This window comes from Orycteropus afer, unplaced genomic scaffold (genome assembly GCF_000298275.1).
Source record: "Orycteropus afer afer isolate SDZICR_OR568_19922 unplaced genomic scaffold, OryAfe1.0 scaffold00214, whole genome shotgun sequence".
Taxonomy (NCBI): Eukaryota; Metazoa; Chordata; class Mammalia; order Tubulidentata; family Orycteropodidae; genus Orycteropus; species Orycteropus afer.
Genome location: NW_006921801.1, coordinates 4,256,852 through 4,270,698, shown reverse-complemented (window position 1 = coordinate 4,270,698; position 13,847 = coordinate 4,256,852). Strand labels below are relative to the sequence as shown.

Here is a 13,847-nt window from a genome sequence, read left to right as displayed (position 1 = left end):
TTTCAGCAAGCAAGGTTGTGTGATAAGCAGATGTGCATATCACAGGTTGTTAATGAGTCTTCTTCCTCGAATCCTGATGCTGCATTCTTCTTCATATAGTCCAGCTTCTCGGATTATTTGCTCAGCATACAGATTGAATAAGTATGATGAAAGGATACAACCCTGACACACCCCTTTCCTGATTTTAAACCATACAGTATTCCCCTGTTCTGTTTGAACAACAGCCTCCTGGGTCTATATACAGGTTCCTCATGAGCACAATTACGTGTTCTAGAATTCCCACTCTTCTCAATGTTATCCATAATTTGTTATGACCCACCCACTAGAATGCTTTTGCATAATCAATAAAACACAAGTAAACATCTTTCTGGTACTCTTTGCTTTGAGCCAAGATCCATCTAACATCAGCAGTGATATCTTTCGTTCCACATTCTCTTCTGAATCCAGCTTGCATTTCCAGAATTTCATTGTCAGCACACTGCTGCAACCATTTTCGGATTATCTTCAGTAAGATTTTACTTGCATGTGATATTAATGATATTGTTTGATAATTTCCACATTCTGTGGGATCATCTTTCTTTGGAATGAGTACAAATATGGATGTCTTCCAGTCAGCTGGCCAGGTAACTGTTTTCCAAATCTCTTGGCATAGTGAGTGCCTCCAGCACAGCATCCATTTATTGAAACATTGCAATGCATATTCTGTCAATTCCTGGAGCCTTGTTTTTCGCCAATTCCTTCAATACAGCTTTGACTTCTTCCTTCAATACCACTGGTTCTTGATTGTATGCCACCTCCTGAAATGGATGAAGATCAACCAATTCTTTTTGGTACAGTGACTCTGAATTCCTTCCATCTTCTTTTGGTGTTTCCTGCATCATTCAATATATATTTGCCCATAGAATCTTTCAATACTGCAACTCAAGACCTGAATTTTTTCTTCAGCTCCTTCAGATTGAGAAACACTGAGCGTGTTCTTCCCTTTTGGTTTTCTAACTCTAGGTCTTTGCACATTTCATTATAATTGACTTTGTCTTCTCAAGCTGCTCTTTGAAATCTTCTGTTCAGCTCTTTTACCTTTCCATTGCTTCCATTTGCTTTAGCGCCTCTCCGTTCAAGAGCAAGCTTCGGAGTGTCTTCTGATAGCCATTTTGGTCTTTTCTTCCTTTCCTGTCTTTTTAATGACCTTTTGCTTTCTTCATGGATGATGCTCTTAATGTCATCCCATAATTTCTCTCTTTTTTGGTCACTGGTGTTCAATGTGTCATATCCATTCTTCAGATGGTCTCTAAATTCAGGAGGGATACAATCAAGGTCATACTTTGGCTCTCACAGACTTAATTGTCTTCGGCTTCAACTTGAACTTACATATGACTTGATGGTCTGTTCCACAGTCAGCTCCTGGTCTAGTTTTGGCTGAAGATACTGAGCTTCTCCATTCCCTCTTTCCACAGATGTAGTCGATCTGATTCTGTGCATTTCTTCTGGCAAAGTCCACATGTATAGACAGCGTTTATGTTGTTGAAAAAAAAGTATTTATAATTAATTAAGTCATTGGTCTTGCAAAATTCTATTATGCAATCTCCGGCATCATTTCTATCACCGAGACATATTTTCCTACTGGTGATTCTTCTTTGTTTCCAATTTTTGCATTCCAATCACCAGTAATAATCAACACATCTTGATCACATGTTTGGTCTTGGTCGATTTCAGACTGAAGAAGGTGGTAAAAATCTTCAATTTCTTCGTCTTTGGTGGTGGGTGTGTAAATTTGAATAGTTGTAGTATTAACTGGTCTTCCTTGTAGGTGTGTGGATATTATCCTATCACTGACAGCACTGTACTTCAGGATAGATTTTGAAACATTCTTTGTGACAATGAATGCCACACCATTCCTCTTCAATCTCTCATTCCCAGCATAGCATATCACATGGTTGTCTGATTCTAAATGGCCAAAAGCTGTCATTTCAGCTCACCAATGCCTAGGATATTCATCTTTATGCATTCCATTTCATTTCTGACAACTTCTAATTTTCCTAGATTAATACTTCATATATTCCATTTTCCAATTATTAGTGGACATCTGCAGCTATTTTTTCCCATTTTGAGGCATGCCACATCAGCAAATGGAGATCCCGAAAGCTTTACTCCATCCATATCATTGAAGTCGACTCTACTTTGAGGAGGCAGCTCTTCCCCAGTCGTATTTTGAGTGCCTTCCAACCTGAGGGGCTCATCTTCAGGCACTATATTGGACAATGTTTCAGGGGTATTTGTAACATTTTCCAGTAATATATCATTGTTTCACTGCTATTCATAAGGTTTTCACTGGCCCATTCTTTGAGAAGTGGATGGCCCCTTCCTTCTTCCAAGTCTGTCTTAGTCTGGAAGCTCTGCTGAAACCTGTCCACCATGCATGCATGGGTGACCCTGCTGGTATTTGAAATACCAGTGGCACAGCCTCCAATCTCACAGCAACACTCAAGCCACCACAGTCCAACAAATGACAGACAAGTGGCAGGTCTCCTCCTGGGAGGCAAGAATTCTACCACTGAGACACAAGGCCTATTTAGAACCATTATTTACCTATTTTTGTCTAAAATGTTATCCCAGACTTCTGGGTAAGGTATTAGACTAAACATTTACCTATCATTCCTTTCCTAAATTCCAAGGGATTTTAAGAAGGCATAAATCCACAAAGACAAAGAGAACTGGAGATTACATTCACAAACTTTAAGCTGTATCAAAACAGATGGAAAAATGTAAAGGACTTAGAAAAGCAAGAAAACAGAAACCAAAGGTGAACATAAAGAAATCCTGCCCCTAAGAAAGTCTTAGCTATTGGAGGCAGCAGGGATTAAAAATAGTCCGGATTAAAAGAAAATATTTCTGAAATGTAGTCCAATTCTCAGATATCCTTCCTCACTCATTCAGGCAGGCCAACTGGCAATTGTCCTTCCCTCACTCTTGCAAAAAAGTTGATGGTTTATGTCTGTGGAGGGTTATCTGCAGCAGGGATGACCAGGTAAGATGGACCCCAGCTCACAGTGTGTTGGGTAAACGTTTAACAACTATCTAGGGGTCCAGAGTGGTTATCTGTAGTATTGGTAGATTTCTGTGGTATAAATTCTTTCCATGGCCCCTTCAAGCTATCAAAATGATGTCACTGAATGCAGAGTTTAGGAGAGACACACAGTTAACACAACACTGAACAGAATGTCCACCACATAGATGTAATGGACATAAATAGCCTAAAGAGCACTAACAAGTAAAATGTAATAAAATAATTAGGAAGTGATGAGTTTTTAGGATTTATTACACCTTGTTTTTTTATATAATTCATTTCATTGTAAGTTCACATAAATTTTAATAATCACTGCATTAACAACTAGTTTGCAAAATTCCTGAAAATTTAACAATTGGCTCTCATGAGCTGCTATAAGCCATCTCCAACACACCATCAATCCTAGCCCCTCTACCAGTTGTTAGTTGGCACTGACTCAATTCCAACTCATAGCAACCCCATGTGTACAGAGTAGAACCGCTCCATAGGGTTTTTAAGGCTGAGACCTTTCAGAAGCAGATCACCGGCCCTATTTTCTGAGGCATTTCTGGATGGGTTCAAACTGTCAACTTTTCTGCTAGTACTTGAGTACTTAATCATTTGCATCACCCAAAATGATGTTAGGCCTTCACTCCCAGTCAAGGGAGATTAGAAGAGTCTTCTCTGGGGAATCTGACCAATTATTAATCCAGAGGAAAGATGTCAAGATGTTGACAAATTCCCAAACTAAATTTGTCAGGCAGATCTTCCTACAGTGAAGCTCATGACTGGTAAGCCCTACTTGAATCCTCATCCCAATTAGCATTTTAGAACTCCACTATTAAATATCAGCAGTCAAAAATTATTAGACATCTCTAGCATAAAAGATAGAGAGATAGGGAAAAACAGCAAGTTGCAAGAGAAGCCAAGGCCAGTTGGATGCAGGTGAAAAGAAGTCCTAGGATAACAGCTGTGCATAAAAAAACAGTGGGCAACCAGTCTAGATGGGAGCACATCTTCAGGAGTATGAAACTAACAGAATACCTGAAGTGTCCAACCGATTTCCTGAAACGGAAATTAAGCGTCAATTTAGACTGAATTAGCTAGAAGCAAACAACAGCAATAAAAAATATATATTTATTTCACAAAAAGTCAAAAGTTGTATATGAAAGTAAAAGTGATCACGGATTACTGCATACCTTACGTATGAATAGCACTTTTGGTCTTTACAGTGTAAACACTGAATACAATCTAAGACAAGTTATGAATACCTATACTATGAGGACCAGGGAGCAGAAAAGGGGGATGAGGAAATAGCTAAATCCTCTTCTGCAATAATGGGAAATCAAGAGATAATGCCTGAAGCTGAGAAATCACTGGGAGCTCTGGTAGCATAGTGGCTAAAGGCACTTGACTGCTAACCAGAAGGCTGGTGGTTCAAACCCACCAGCCACTCCTCGGAAAGAAGATGGGGCAATCTACTTCCGTAGTGATACTGCCTCGGAAACCCAAGGAAGGGTCGCTATGAGTCAGGCCTGACTCGATGGCACATAACAACAACAACAAACACCAAACTTCCCTCCCCCCCAAAAAACAAAAAATCAACTAAAAGAACTTAAGAGTTTTTGCCTTTAAGGCGGAAAGGGATTAAGGGTAAGAGGACTGTCACTTTGCAAAACAAGTCTTAAAGAGCTATTTGACTCTCTAAATACTGTACTTTTAAACATTTTATAAAAAATAAAAAACAAAAAACATGAGAACTAGTGATAGAAGTTCAGGAAGGCTTAATTCACTATCCTTTTTAAAAAAAAAAAAACACTGAAGTTTTCCCAGCAAGTTTGTCTCCTTTCTTTTGTTTGTATTCTCCTTTATTCTTACAGGGAGTATGTATAACTTTTATAATAAAAAATTAATAATCACTTAATTTACTACTGTCTCATCAAAATCATCTGTAGCACCAAGTAAAATTTTCAGACATTTCTATGTTACATGATACCCAATCCGGCCCAGCTCAGGAAAAGAAGGCAGGAGTTATCCCTCAGGAATTACCTCAGCAGTTTGCAGCCAATAACCCCGTATCACACACCAGGTTTCCCTTTGCAATCTTACTCTTCTCAAGCACTATAAAGGGATTATTTCCACTTGTGCTGTGAGAAATTGAAATGATAAACACAATAAGCTCTAGGGTGTGCACTAAGAGGCACATTCTTTCATACTTTTATTATTCCCAACACTAAAAGTATTCAACATATGTAAACTGGACTATGCAATATATTATTTTAACATGTCTTTATACAGCTGTCAAGCTGATTCTATCTAGCTAGAAGAGTTATTGTGGTCAGAATTTACAAAACACATTTCAGATAAATAAATGCTGTCACATCCTCTGTTCCCCTCCAGACTGAACTATGATGATGATGATGATGATGATGATGATGACGACGATGACGATGATGGTCATTGGATGTTAGGAAGGAATTTGCTTAGCAAGGAGATCTGAGCCTTTACAGGCAGATACAGCAGTCCAGCCAAGGCGGCTACACATGTTTCCACTTACTCCCTTAAGAGTGATTTGATTTGTTTGGATTTAGTATAGAATCATTTCTGGACTTAAGGAAAACTAAACAAGGTTTTATGGCTTGTTATGTTGGCAGGCAGGCAGGCTGGCGAAGTTCTAATCTTAAAAAAAAAAAAAAAAAGATTCCTTTTGTACTTTAAACTGAGGTGGTTAGACATACCTGAAGGTATGGTCTACATTTCTTCATTCTATCTAATCAGGCCAAAGATCACCTGTCTCCTTTACTTAGTAAACTCTGATACTAATGGGACCTGTAAATTCAGGAATATTCCCACCCTACTCTAACACCAGTAAAATACCCATTGGCAAGAAATCCTACTTAAATTCTTCTCTCAAACTGGCAACAAAAACAAGCTGCCCCAGAAGGATTTTTTTGTCTGAAAGTCAAATTACATTTAGCTAATTTATACACAAAACATACTTCCAGTAAAGTTGCTATTAGCAATTTAATCTCACTGCACTCAAAACTTCATGTTCACACTAGAGTGCTTTAGGAAAATTCTACTAATCTCTTCCACCTTCTATAGAGCTCAGACTTCATGAAAGTTCAGCTGGTTTCCTTGCCACCTCCATCCCATCCATACATGTTGCCACGAAGCAATCTCTATCTTACCCTCTCCAAAAAAAGCAGTTTTTGGTTTGCCTTCAAAGCTTTTTCCGTCCAGAGTTTTTCCACACTATTTCAGGGTTCTGACAATTCTGCCAGTGACTAAATAGCCTCCAGGGAATAGCTGCCTCATTATCACTTTTAAAAACAGTCCCTCCTAATAGTGACTGATAAAGATCTGGAAACTCATTGTAACCTAGGGAATGTAAATCCCACCCTACCCAATCTAAAGATAGATGCATTACAAATGGAATTAACAGACTCACCACAGGACCATCTCCAGAGGTCTTTGTGTTACATTTAAGCTATTAAATTCTGTGGGTATTCCTAAATTTTACAAATATGAAGAACTGTTACTATTTCCTTCCCCATAATCAATTACATGAATTATCAACAGCCAAGGAAGCAAAGAGAAATAAAGTTTAAAAAAAAAAAAAAAAACCTGCACATACAAAAACTCAGCAGTAAGTGTTCTAACATTTTTAAGGTAATACTGCCTTCTACCAGATCTTCTGTTTCAGAAATACTTGTGTGCAGTCTGTGTGTTGTGTGGGTAACTTTTGTTCTTAACAGACTAGTCCTCCTGCTTGGAAAATCAATAGCCGATAACCTCAAAGAAGAGGCCATTTCCTTTATGTCTCTAATGGAACAACTGCTTAGAAACTTAATTATTAAGAAAAGTAAATCCAAAGTAGACGTGATCATAAATGTATTTTTATCATCATTTTATTTCTATGCAACTTGCTCATTATCAGAGGAATGTCAAACAATCATCATAGTCTATCATTTTGGAAACCTAAGCAATCACTACAAGGAGCTCTGGTGGCATAGTGGATAAAGTATTTTGCTGCTGGCCAGGTCAGTTGTTCAAATCCACCAGCTGCTCCGAGGGAGGAAGATGAGACAATCTACATCTGTAAAGATTTATAGCTTTGGAAAGCCAATGGAGGCCGCTATGAGTAGAAATCAACTCCATGGCAGTGGGTTTTTCTATGCAATCACTACAGAGACAACTCCCCTTCTCCACCCTCCACCCTCCAAAAGTAGTGTTCAAAAAGGTCTTTCATACCAACCGGAATCAATCTAGGCCACTTATAGTCAACTGGCAAGTACATGCAGCTCTGGGGTTTCTGAAATTTTGTGCCATAAATTCCTTTGGCAGTATGACAAAGACAATGGACCCTTACAATATTTTTTATGATTGATATACACCCAAAGAAAAAAGTACATTAAAATAGTTATAGAAATGTTAAAACACAAAACCCTCTGATATGGTATTAAATACATTTCTTTTTTCTTTTTTGATATATTAAACAGCAAGTTCTAATGACAAGGATGTATTTTTTTTTTCTATTCAAAGACTCCTGAAGTTTTTAAATCATAATTACCCTAGAGCTAAAAGGCTTATAGCCTTATATAGCTTATGTTGTTGTTGTTATTTGCCATCGAGTCGCCATCGAGTCGGCCCCGATTCATAGCGACCCCTCCTTGGGTTTCCAAGGCAGTATCACTACAGAAGTAGGAATGCCCAACCTTCCTTCCGAGGAGTGGCTGGTGGGTTTGAACCGCCAGCCTTCTGGTTAGCAGTCAAGTGCCTTAGCCACTAAGCTACCAGAGCTCCTATACTCAATTCACCTCTTCATTTTATAGACTGGGAATTAAGGAGGAATTGATTGATACTGCTTTGCCTAAAGTCTCTTAACTCCAAAACAGTGTGTAATATTCACATTAAACCAGTTTTCTTTTGGAAACCTGGACCTCTCATCTAGCAATACTTAGTGCTTAGAGTATAGTGTAACTAGAGTGCTATAGTGTAGCAGTATATGCCAAGCTAGAAAAACCTATTTTAGTTCCAGCTTGTACCTCAATTTCATCATCTGTAAAATGAAGAGAATCCAACTACAGAAGAACCTTAATATGAGAATCAAATTTAAAAAGTCATATTAAGGGATTTACATTAGCTGTAATAACCTTTAAAAGTAAAGTTATTACCAATTAATGGCATGAAAAATTAAAAACACACTATTTTTCTCAGTGTATTTTAAGTATCATCAAATTCTGATTTATTTCACACATTAAAAATATTTTATGCTATGCGGTGGATCTCCCAAAGGACAGACACCCTAGAAATAAAGTTACTTCAATGTCAAAAATGATATATTTAAAACAAAAAGTAGTGGCTTTGAAGTCAAACTATTACATGCTGTAGTGTCTGTAATTCTAAGCAAAATGCTTGTTTTCCCTGATCTTCCATTTCTGAATCAGTGAAATGGGAATACAGGCTAACAATCATATAAGGTTACCATGAAGATTAAATAACATTAATCGGTGCTCATTAAAGACTAATTTTTTCCCCTTTTCCTATTAAGAAATAGTTGATTCAAAGATAAAACTTCCGTAAGGAAGGTTTTCTGAATTCTGCATAATGGACATTTACTTTCTTCTTTTTCATCAATTGATAAAGTCATTTCAAATTAGTACAAAGTTAGACACAAACCATACTTTTCTTCTACTCACTATAGCACGTCTCAGCAATTAAAAACTGCCTCTCAGACAAATAACAAAAAAATTCTCAGTTAAAAAAAATTACATAGCAGAGATAGTATTACTGTGCACTGAAAAAGAGTTAAAATCCAAGACCAATGTCACAGCATTAAAAATGTAATCAGTAACACTGAATTATAAATGTAGAAAATGTGTTGAGAATGTTGTAGCGTGCTTATTTTTACCACAATTAAAAAAAAACAACCCAAGGCTATCCTCCCAAATTTCTAATCCAAACTAAAATTAATATATGAAGGGCAATACTCGCATAAAATAATTAAAGTGTAAGTATGTAAGTATTTAAACATACATGTGGGGGGAGGGATGCTAATAGAGGCAAGATCACTCAATTTCTTCCCACAGATTTTTGTTTTGCTTGCCTTCATTAAAAGAATTCAAACCAGTCAATTGTAAACATGTTAAAAAGTTACACATTTTAGTTAACTGGAAGCAGTATTCCAAAAATGCAGTACATAGTCTAAGCAACAAGGAGCCCTGGTGGTACAGTGATTAAGCACTCAGCTATTAACTCAAAGGTCAGTAGTTTGAAACCAAAGCCTTTTTTTTTTTTTTGGAGGGGGGAGGGTGGTGTCAGTCAGTTTCTGTAAGATTTTCAGCCTTGGAAATCCTATGGGGCAGTTATGCTCAGTCCTACAGGGTCCCTATTGAATCAAAAGGGTTTAGTACAAGGAACACAAAAGGTTAGTAGTACAAAACAGATTAGCCAAACATTGTTATCTGTCATGCCCTCCTACCCCACCCTTTTATTTGTAGTTGTAACTGTGGGCTGTTTCAAAGACAAAAGCAATACTATTAAGGGCACCTTCATGGTGTGCCAAAGCACATACACATAAGTAATTCAGTGTTCTTTCGTGAGGGCAAAGGTTGCAGCCAAATGAAATGGGTGGATACCATATTAAACAATCTTGGAATTAGCTAATAGGATATAGGAAAAAATTACCCTAATTCAGATGTTAAGTTCCCTTCCTCCTTTATACAATAAAAATTTTTATTATTTGGAAAGCACTAGTCAAGAATGTTTCCATTTACTAATGCCTAAATATGGCCTGTTTTTCAAGAACAAAGGTTTGAAAAACCACCTACTGTTTTCTTTATAATCTGTAAACTTAAAACATATACACTGAATGCTAGATTTGACATATTATTTTCAAAAAACTTGCTGTGTAGAAAGAACTAGAAGGGAAATCTTTAAAAATACAAGTGCTGCAACCGTAGGGGGAAAAAGACATGTATTTCAAAAACATTTAATGAAAGTGTGAATTGAATGAAGGCAGTAAGTAGCAACATGAAGCCTAATGTTTAGCTTCCTGTGGATATTTTACAGCTCTTAATCCTCAGGAAATAAATTTTTCTCCCATATGATTTTCCCAACTCCATTTTCCTAATCATATGAACTCTAAACCATTAAATAATTGTTTTTGGAAATTTAGTTATCACATAATTCAACTTCATGGCTTACGTTCAAGGAGAATGTTAACTCAAATTGTTTTCTAAAAGACTGATGAGGAAAAGAGGATGAGTATACTTTACACACCTCTCTCTGTGGCTCTTTGTCTCTGAGGTAGCCTGTCAGCTGAAATGGAAAGTTGGATAAAACGTCAAACTACTGTAATACCAGACCACACACGTTTAAAATGTGGCATGTCAGTATTTTATTCTATGCATTCAATCTAAATTAATTATACTAAGTAATGCTCTGTTGACTAGCTTCAAGGTAAAAATCAGAAAAGGGATGAAAAACAGTTTAACACTAAAAGATAATAATCAAATCAACATAAGCCTAACACACAGTAGTAAAGTCAAAGAAAAGTCCCTGGTGGTACAAACCACTAAGTGCTTGAATAGCTGCTGAAAGGTGGTTCAAACCCAACCATAGGCACCTAGGAAAACAGACTTGCTGATCTATTTCCAAATGGTCACAGCCTTGAAAACTCCATGGAGTGCAGTTCTATGCACACATGGGGTGGCCATGAGTCAGAAATAACTTGATGGCAACTGATTTGGGTTAACAAAAGTTAAGTTTTAGGAGAAATCCCACTAGTGAGCTGATTCAGTGAAAAATTTATGTAATAAACCAAAAAACGAAACTCACTGCCAGAGGCAATTCCGACTCATAAGGAGGTCTGGTGGCGTAGTGCCTAAGGCATTTGACTGCTAACCAGAAGGTTGGCAGGTCAAACACCAGCCACTCTGCGGAAGGAAGACTGAGCAATCTACTTCCATAAAGATTTACCACCTTAGAAACCCAAAAGAGGTCGCTATGAGTCAGAATTGACTCGATGGCAGTGAGTTTGGTTTGGTTTTTGGTTGGGTTTCTGAAGCAGTAAATCTTTATGTAAGTAGATTGCAGTCTTCCTTCTGTGGAGTGGCTGGTGGACTTGAAGCTCCAACCTTCTGGTTAGCAGTCTTGCTTGCCCTACGCAGAGCTCCATTATTGATATAATACAGTAATTTAAATATTTATAGCTGGATTTTAAGACTCATATTTTTGAAACATTAATTTTTCCAGACCCAATTCTAATGCACAAGTTAGAACTTATATTTTTTATATTTTAGATTAGTTCATTGCTAGTAAGAAAGAAATCTATTGCTCAAACCAAACCAAAAAGGAGGAGCATATTCTCAGATTGTTGTTGTTGTTAGGTGCTGTCGAGTCGTCTCCAGTTCTTAGCCACCCTATGCACAGCAGAACGAAACACTGCCCAGTCCTGCGCCACCTCCATGATCTTTACTATACTTGAGCCCATCACCGCAGCCATTTGTCAATCCATCTCCTTGAGGGCCTTCCCCTCTTTCGTTGACCCTCCACCCTACCAAGCATGACATTCTTCTTCAGGGAATGGTCTCTTCTGATAACATGGCCAAAGTAGGTGAGGCGAACTCTGGCTGTTCTCGCTTCCAAGGAGCATTTCAATGGCTGCACTTCCTCCAGGACAGATTTGTTAGCTCTTTTAGCAGTCCCTGGTACTTTCAGCATTCTTCGCCAGCACCACAACTCAAAAGCTTCAATTATTCTTTGGTCTTCCTTATTCATTGTCCAGCTCTCACAGGCATAGGAGGCGAATGAAAATATCATGGCTTGTGTCAGACGTACCCTAATCCTCAAGGAGACATCTTTGCTCTTCAGTACTTGAAAGAGATCTTTTCCAGCTGATTTTCCCCACACACATACATCATCTGATGTCCTGACTGCTGCTTCCATTGGCATCGATTACAGAACCAAGCAATGTGAATGAAGTTTTTGATAACTTCAATCTTTTCTCCATTCATCATGATGCTGCTTAAAAGAGCAGTGGCAAAGATTTTTATTTTCTTTATATCAAGATGTAATCCATACTGCAGACTGTAGTCTTCAATGTTCATCAGTAAGTGCTTCAAGTCATCCTCACTTTCAGCAAGGAAAGTTGTGTCATCAGTGTATCACAGGTTGTTAATGATTCGTTCTCCAATCTTGATGCCACGTTCTTCTTCCTAAAGTCTAGCTTCTCGGATTATTTGCTCAGCATGTAGACTGAATAAGTACGGTGAAAGGATACAACCTTGATTCACTCCCTTCTTGATTTTAAATCATGCAGCGTCCCCTTGTTCTGTTTGAACAGCCTCCTGGGTCTATGTATAGGTTCCTCATGAGTACATTTAAGTGTTTTAGAATCCCCATTCTTCTCAATGTTATCCACAATTTGTTATATAATCCACACAATCAAATGCTTTTGCATAGTCAATAAAACATAAGTAAACATCTTTCTGGTACTCTTTGCTTTGAGCCAAGATCCATTTGATATCAGCAATGATATCCCTCATTCCATGGCCTCTTCTGAATCCAGCTTGCATTTCTGGAAGTTCTCTATCAATATATTGCTGCAACTGTTTTTGAATTATCTTCAATAAGATTCTACTTCCATACAATATTAATGATATTCTTTGATAATTTCCACATTCTGTGGGATCACTTCTTTTTGGAATGAGTACAAATATGGATCTCTTCCAGTCAATTGGCCAGGCAGCTGTCTTGCAAATCTCTTGGCATAACAGAATGAGTGCCTCCAGCAGGGCATCAATTTGTTGAAACATCTCAGTGAGTATTCTCTCAACTCCTGGAGGCTTGTTTTTTGACAATTTCTTTCATACAGCTTCAACTCCTTCCTTCAATACCATTAGTTCTTGAACATATGCCACCTCCTGAAATGGATGAAGACCGACCAGTTCTTTTTGGTACAATGACTCTGTGTATTCCTTCCATCTTCTTTTGATGCTGCTGACATCATTCAATATTTTGCCCACAGAATCTTTCAATATTGCAACTTGAGGCTTAAATTTGTCCCTCAGTTCTTTCAGCTTGAGAAATGCCAAGCACGTTCTTCCCTTTTGATTTTTTAACTCCAGGTCTTTACATATTTCATTATAGTAATTGGCTTTGTCTGCTCGAGCTACTCTTTGAAATATTTTGTTCAGCTCTTTTATCTTGTCATTTCCTCCACTTGCTTTAGCTACTCTCCACTCAAAAGCAAGTTTCAGAGTCTCTTCTGACATCCATTTTGGTCTTTTCTTCTTTCCTCATCTTTTTAATGACCTCTTACTTTCTTCCTGGATAATGTTCTTGATGTCATCCCACAATTCCTCTGGTTTTCAGTCACTGGTGTTCAGTACATCAAATCTATTCTTTAGATGGTCTCTAAATTCAGGAGGGATATAATCAAGGTCTTATTTTGGCTCTCATGGACTTGTTTTAATTGTCTTCAGCTTCAACTGGAACTTGCATATGAGCAGTTGATGGTCATTCCACAGTCAGCTCCTGGCCTTGTTTTGGCTAAAGATATTGAGCTGCTGGCATAACATACTACACAAAACATTGTTCCACCTCCTACTTTGGTGAGTAGCGACTGGGATCTTAAAAGCTTTCAAGCAGCCATCTAGATTCAACAATGGGTCTCTCCTCATCCAGAGCAATGAAGAATGAAGAAAACCAAAAATTCATGGAAACAATTAGTCCTAGCAATAGTACACCCATACGATCCTCGGCCTTCATGACTGAGACCAGAAGAACTAGATGGTGC

General features: G+C 37.8%; 1 pseudogene; it reads left to right on the top strand.

Moving 5' to 3' along the window:
• The first annotated feature begins 3,017 nt into the window (after nucleotides 1–3,017).
• The window catches only part of LOC103203375, a 15,441-nt pseudogene continuing 4,611 nt past the window's right edge, over nucleotides 3,018–13,847 (top strand).